General features: G+C 35.8%; 1 long non-coding RNA gene across 3 annotated transcripts; it reads left to right on the top strand.

Moving 5' to 3' along the window:
• The first annotated feature begins 4,579 nt into the window (after positions 1-4,579).
• LOC145001466 (uncharacterized) lies at positions 4,580-6,422 on the top strand. 3 transcript variants are annotated; one of them, XR_013661612.1, is made up of 4 exons: positions 4,580-5,277; positions 5,374-5,422; positions 5,518-5,958; positions 6,212-6,422. It is a non-coding gene; the product is annotated as an uncharacterized LOC145001466 (long non-coding RNA). The 3 variants fall into 3 exon arrangements; XR_013661611.1 differs by having other exon boundaries at positions 4,581-5,277; positions 5,374-5,542; positions 5,664-5,958; XR_013661609.1 differs by having other exon boundaries at positions 5,374-5,958.
• The last annotated feature ends 692 nt before the right edge of the window (positions 6,423-7,114 follow it).

The following is a 7,114-nucleotide window of genomic DNA, read 5'->3' as shown; positions in this document are numbered from 1 at the left end:
TTATAAGATTAATATGTATATGTATATATATATATATGTGTGTGTGTGTGTGTATGTATGTGTATAACTTAAAATGCTAGTCTTACCGTTAGTAAGGCTCATTCACGAGGCCGATCTATAAGGGGGTATAAAGTTATGGCCTATAAAATGGCTCTTTAATGGGTGTCGAGTCTCACCCACCGCATCCTTGATTGGTGGAGGGTCGTTAGTTGAACGGGTAGGATATGGAAAACGTTTTCTCATTAAAAGTATAATGAATCTATATAAAGTAACTAAATGTTTTTACAAAATTCCCAATCTTAGTTACTTTAGGCAAAAGTGAATTGATGCAACTCCATGAAATTACACTTTGTACCCTTGCTAAGACGTTAGTGGAGCGTGTGTGGTTAACCGGCACACTAATTGAGTTATAAGCAAAGGTGGCAAAGGGTGACTCATTGTTTGTCATTGTTCGATGGAGCATGTGCGGTTAACCAACACATCGAATAGGTGATTGTAACAATAAGGGCATCATGTATATTTGCATGGTTATTCAAACCCGCTTTGTGATCCTCGGCATCCTAATCACAAACTAGAGGGCATATCGAGATTTAAACATGTCATTGAAAAGTTCAATGAATCTCAAAAGATCTAGGAGTTTTCAATACATTTAAAACTTAATCTCTTTTTCATTTTTCATGGTGGAGAATTAGTGAATCGTCATTCACTTACCTTCAAATTATTTACTTGTTAGATTATGACATCCCTTTTCGAATTTGTAAATAATGTTTTTGGATCCTAGCCCTAATTTCTCATTTAGGTGTTTAATTGTGGATTCATTTCTAATCAAATTTTGTTCTTTTCCTTTTCAGATGTTGAACATGAACAACAACAACAACGCTTCCGGCTCGAGTTCCTCCAGCTCATTCTCACTCATGAACTTTTGTGGGAGGGTGATATTTGACGGAAACAATTTCAATGATTGGATCCGTAACATAAGAATGGTCACCTGTTACGAGGACAAAGAGTATATCCTTGACAAGGAGCTGAAGGAGATCGACATGAACATTGCCACTTCCGAAGAGATCACTGCCTTTGAGGCCCACGAGCGTGATGCTACGAAAGTCCATTGCATCATGCTAGCGACAATGACTTTCGAACTCTAAAAGTCATATGAGGACATGTATCCCTATGAGATGCATTAAGACTTGCTGGACCGGTACCACCAGATCGCGAGGCAAGAAAGGTATAAGATCATCACTTCGATGATCACTACCCGAATGGGTAATGGAGAGTCCCTTACCGCCCGAATGGGTAGTGGAGAGTCCCTTACCGTCAAGCACTCCGGGGCTTCCGCCTCATGATAGGGAGGTTCCCTAGGCTTTTCGGGGGGTTTCGGGCCTAGAGAGAGGTTCTAGAGAGAGAGAGAGTAAAGAGAAGAAAGAATGAGAAATGTGTGAAGAAAATGAGGGTGAAAGAGGTTCTATTTATAGGGTGAAATATGGTTGAACTTGGTGCCACATGTCACCATCTGGTGGCAGGATTTAGGGAGAAAGCAATGACCAAGATTGTGCCACGTCACCCATTTTCGCACAACACACTTACGACTTCTAAAATCCGTAACTTTCACATACGAGCTCTGTTTTTGACGTTCTTTATATCCATGCGTAGGTAAAAATAAGATCTACAACTTTCATTTTGACTCCGTCGGCTAATTCTCGTCAGATCTTAAATTTAACAGTACGAGAAGATTAGACTGTTAAATGACCGCGAAAAATTCGTAACTCCTTCATACATACTCCGTGTTCGTCTGTCTTTTTACCTTTGAGTTCCTATTAATGAGATCTTCAACTCTAATTTAGGTCGCGTAAGCCAAAAACCGCTCGAACTAAAAATTCGAGTTTTGGGTCGTGCACTGCTAAGTCAAATCTTAGAAAAATCATAACTTCCTCATACGAAGTTCGATTTGGGCGTTCTTTTTATGGACGCTCCCAGGTTAACATATTCTATGACTTTCATTTAGATCACTAAGGCTAAAAGTCGCTCTATCATAAATTCACTATTTACGTTTCCCCGGTGCCGTGCCGGTTCCGTTGTGAAACTTCGACGGCTCATAACTTCTTCGTTATAACTTGGATTTCGGCTCTCTTTATATGTACGGGTTGAGACATATTCTACAACTTGGTTAATATTATTTATTCTAAATAATCTTTTGTTGAAAAGTCATTTTCGACCCCTATTATCTCTAAATTGACTAGCCCGGATCTACGGGCGTTACAACTACACAAAAACTTCACGATTCATTGTCTGTAGTAAAATCAAAGTGAGAGTGTTGCAAAATAACTAAAACATTATTTAACACTAATGAGTTACTTATGGGCCCACCTCGAAAACAATTGACATCATCTCTAAATTAGTATTGTCATAAAAGCCACATTTTTGGGATATGATCAGTTAAAACTCCTTAATATGGTAACCATTGCGTAGAATCCATGTCAAACCTGGTAGCAAAGAGTCGGATATGAAAATAAATCAAATGAATTCTACTCGGTGGAAATATTTTAAAAAATGCAATTATATTTAACCATAACATAACAAAAAGCTTTACTTGTTTGCATCAAATAATCGTGGACTCAGTTAGAATCTTTTGGTGTTAACCAAATAGACATTAATGGCTGTTATCTTGATGTTTGCAACCTTTTGAATATTTCCTCTTCAACCCTTACAATTGTACAACATTTTTCTTTTTTCTCCTTTCCTCTTTTCTTCGAAATCCATTTTCAGTTGCTTCAAAATCCCTATACAAAATCTACATAGGTTGAAAACAAATTTGTATTAATGAAAAGAAAAATAAAAACAAAGGAAAAAAGTGAGTCAATTGCTCATTGATCAACATTATCCTCATTACTGCACTGCCCCCTACATAAAGCTCATCAAACAATTCAACCTTTTGATCAAAGAACCATTTGGTCCATATATCATACAAAATGAGTTCATTTCCTTTTTGTTAACTAAAAAAACTATATTTATTTAATTATACCAAAAATCCATAGAGTAGAAAACAAAAAAGGAATCAAAAGGTCATGGAACCTGCAAAGCTTGTAGACCATGTAGCAGCTAAACACCACCAACAATTGAATCTTTATTACCAAAAAATGCAAATCGGTTAAATAAACCATAAAAGATGATGAAAACTGGATCAAATACTTAAAACAAATCCATACATGTTACTGGCAACACACAGTAGGTCTAGGGCTTTATTACTGCACCTCCATTTTGTTCATCTTCCCAAAAAACTTGAAGAAACCCTAAATCACCAGAAATAGGAAATACATGAGAACTTGCTTTTCAAAGGACGATGCTAAAAATTGAACATTTCATCAGGTGCTGCTGAAAATCGATAATGGTAGTGATCGGTGTCCAAATTTCATTCCATGTCCATGAAATCAACATACACATAAAGTTAAACACACACACACATACAGTTAGAAAGGGGAATTGAATAGAGATACCTCACTGGCAGTTTAGATTTAGCAGTAATGGAAGAGGTGCGCTGGTGAGCCTTTAATCTCCTAGAGTGGTAGCGAATCGGTGATATCTCTTCGATTTAGTATCTTGCTTTAGAGAGAGGTGGGCGACGGTGACTAATATTGAGTTTAGGTCTTTTAGAAAGAACCATGTGAGTGCCAATGGTGGTGACAACTAGGTTTATTGAAGGCGAAGAAAGAAAGGGTTTTCACAAATGATAGATTTGTAATGGTACGAGGGTAATGTTCACTGTATGGGAGAAAGGAGCGAAGGGAACATCTTTCGGTGGTGAACAGTGGTGGTGGTGGTGGTTGAGACGGAGCAGCGAATGACGACGTAGTAGGAGGCCAAAGCTTGGTTTTTTTAAAGATGATGTAATCACTGGTGGTAAAAGTCGATGTCTAGGGTTTCGGGGAGACCCATGCCAGACCAGTGTGATGAGGAGTCAGGGGAACTTCTATTAGAATGTGTCTTCAAGTTTATATAAACAATGAACAGAAACTGTGTCATATGGGGAAATGCCGCCATATGAGGAATGTCAAGATAAGTGGATGAGGAAGGTCAAAACAACTACTCCTTAATAAAAGGGGAGATAAGAGGTCCTTGACTTTTTCAGCAGTCGACCAAATGATTTCAATGCATATATTTGTTGTATATAATGCATTAAGGGTTTGTAACTCTTAAAATTCAACATTTGAAGGTAATGCATATATATATATATATATATATATATATATATATATATATATATATATATATATATATATATATATATATATATATATATATATATATATATATATATATATATCTATACTACCTTATAATAGAAATCCAACTATTTCCATAAATAGATTCAATATAATAATAATATTTTTTAAGACGTCCAAACCATTAAGCTGTTAGTACAAGTAATCATTAATAAAATAATATTAAATTTTAAGAGGTATAACCCTTATTACGCTATTTACAATGAGTTTATGCATAGAAAAATACCAAATCTTACGCGGTTAACATGAATTACGTACATATTGAATAGGCTTTGGCTTTCTTCTTCAAATTGAACTGGTCAAAGAAGAACCCGTCTTCCTCAGATTTTGCCAATTGAATCGGTCTATAGATAAACTTTATATATCATCTCTTATCTTAGTATCTATAGCCCTTCCTTGTAGAATAACCCTAGATGAGTCGCCATCTCTTCTCTCCTTGAACTCTCTCCCTCTCTATTAAATACTCTAAAATTCCTCCCATATTCGACGCAGTTACCCACCACACCTTGACCACTGAGACCATTACAGTCGCTGCTAAACACCTCTGCCTTTCTCTTCTCTTGCATATCTCCTTTAGAAACCCGAATATCGAACATCACAACACCATCAGTAAACTTTGTTGTCACATAACCTTCACTACCATCAAACAGGCCACCTTCATCATCATCGCACTTCATCTTACCACCGTTCACAACCCCCATCTCTCGACATCTAGCATATGCTACTGTTCTATTCTCTAATTATTTGATTTTGATCGATTGCACCGGTCAAGTCTAGAACGAATCTTTTTCTTCATATCTCTGCCCCATCCCCTTATATGACCAATTGACTGCAAAAAATTTCTTATCTGTGAGGTCGTAAGTGTTACGCATTTTACACACATACCTGGAGACCTAACCATCTACTACTCACAGCTGGTCGCACTCGACTCTCTAGAAACCTCAGACAACCATTTTCACAACAAGTGTCACAGTGGACCAGGATCCAACACGATTTCAAGGTTAGTGCTCTTTAAGCCATATGCACACACATATTCTCTTTTTGTGGTCATAGGTCTCCAACCATCTCTCTCTCTCTCTCTCTCTCTCTATTGCAGAACCAGGAGGCAAACACTATTAATTTACAAACGTTCTCTAACAATACAGGTTTTTGTTAGCAATTTTAAAGTGTTCTTTTCAGTCATTTATCACATAATCGTCAATGTTTACTCTCAATTTCCGGTGTTTCCTCTCCATTTCAGGTTCTGATGTTTGTCTACATTTTGGGTAATCATTTGTATATTAAATATTCTTGTATAAGTGTATCTAGAGTAAAGCTTTCTTGTTTAAGTGGTACTAAGGGTATTTGTGTCCTTTTGACATTTCTCAACTATCTGTATCAATTCAGGTATATCTTCAACTATCTGTACTGATATGGACTCCAGTTAATGAAGGAAATATCTTATTACTCTATCATTTTACTGTAGTTGTTGAATCCTTATCCATTTAATTAATGTTTGTTTTCAAGAAAAATAACAATTTTTGTTATGAATTGGGTGAAAATCACAGAAATCGAACTGTTATCATGACCTCACCACCATCGTCTACCATCTTTGTCTTCTCCCCTATCTTTGTATTCACACTCTAATTAAACCCCAACGTTGAAGCCTTCACTAACCATCTCCATCTTCACCACTATCCAGGTAAATAGTTCTATCAAATTCTCTGTTCCATGTTTTTTTTTAGTTTTACTTAATTGTCATATAATGATTTTACTCTGTGTTTCATGGATATATCGATTCTTACACTCACCTATGTTGTTTAAGATTATTTAGAGCTATTCATAAATGCCAGATTATTTGATGAGATCAGCACACACTATTTCCAACCAGTTTTAGGGTTAGTTGTTTATTTTATTCACAATTTATGAGCTTGTTTTACATTATTTTTTTGCAGGAGTATATTGCCTAACACCCAATGTGCAGAATATTGGTTCAAGTTAATTCAATATATTTCAAAACTTGACTATGATTATTGTGTTTAATTCATCTTGGTTTTGTTTTTGGATTGTAAGAATTTTATTATTTTTTTAAGTTGTTTTAGTTTATCTGATTTATAGGTTTTGGATAATTTTTTCATTTGATGTCCACTCTCTCATTTTTTCGAAGCAGGACCTGTTACTTCATCTCTTCAACAGTTCAACTGATTGTGATTCTCACGATTAAAAGAAAGAGTGATTTTATTCTAGAGAATTATCTCCCCTTACAAGCTCAAGTTAAGTTTTTTTTAACCCAAATTGCACATTTGGTATTATAAATATTCTTAATATTTGAATGCAATTGCAGATTAGCTAATACCATACTTCCATTTTATCTTATTCTTTGCATTGAAAACAACTAAATACAAGGAATAGCATCGTACTTTCATTTATATGCGAAACTCTAAGCTTTCTTCCCCAATTCGCATTTATACATTAAAAACTTCGCATTTTCATTCAAATTCTTCGCATCTTGCATCCATCCGTCTTTGAGTTCATTCGCATTTCATCGCATTAACTGAGAAATTAATCAGTTGTCTCATATTCGCATTTCAGTTGTTTGAGAAACCCAGATACGAACCCAAATGCGAAACCCACTGATTTCAAATGCGAACCAACCAAAAATCATCAACCACGTACTTGTGTCACCAAATGCGAACTGAATATCACCATTAAATTCTCCTCGCATTCTATAGATGCGAACACAATCCAGATCTCCGACTCCAAGCTTGCGAAATCAAAATCAATTAACCTCAAACAAATCGTGAACTTCTTATGCGAACTGTTTTGACCCACAAAACCAAATGCGAACTCAATTGATG

The sequence above is a fragment of the Lactuca saligna genome, chromosome 6 (genome assembly GCF_052625555.1).
Source record: "Lactuca saligna cultivar CGN05327 chromosome 6, ASM5262555v1, whole genome shotgun sequence".
In the NCBI taxonomy this organism is placed as follows: domain Eukaryota; kingdom Viridiplantae; phylum Streptophyta; class Magnoliopsida; order Asterales; family Asteraceae; genus Lactuca; species Lactuca saligna.
This window is presented reverse-complemented; position numbering and strand designations above follow the sequence as displayed.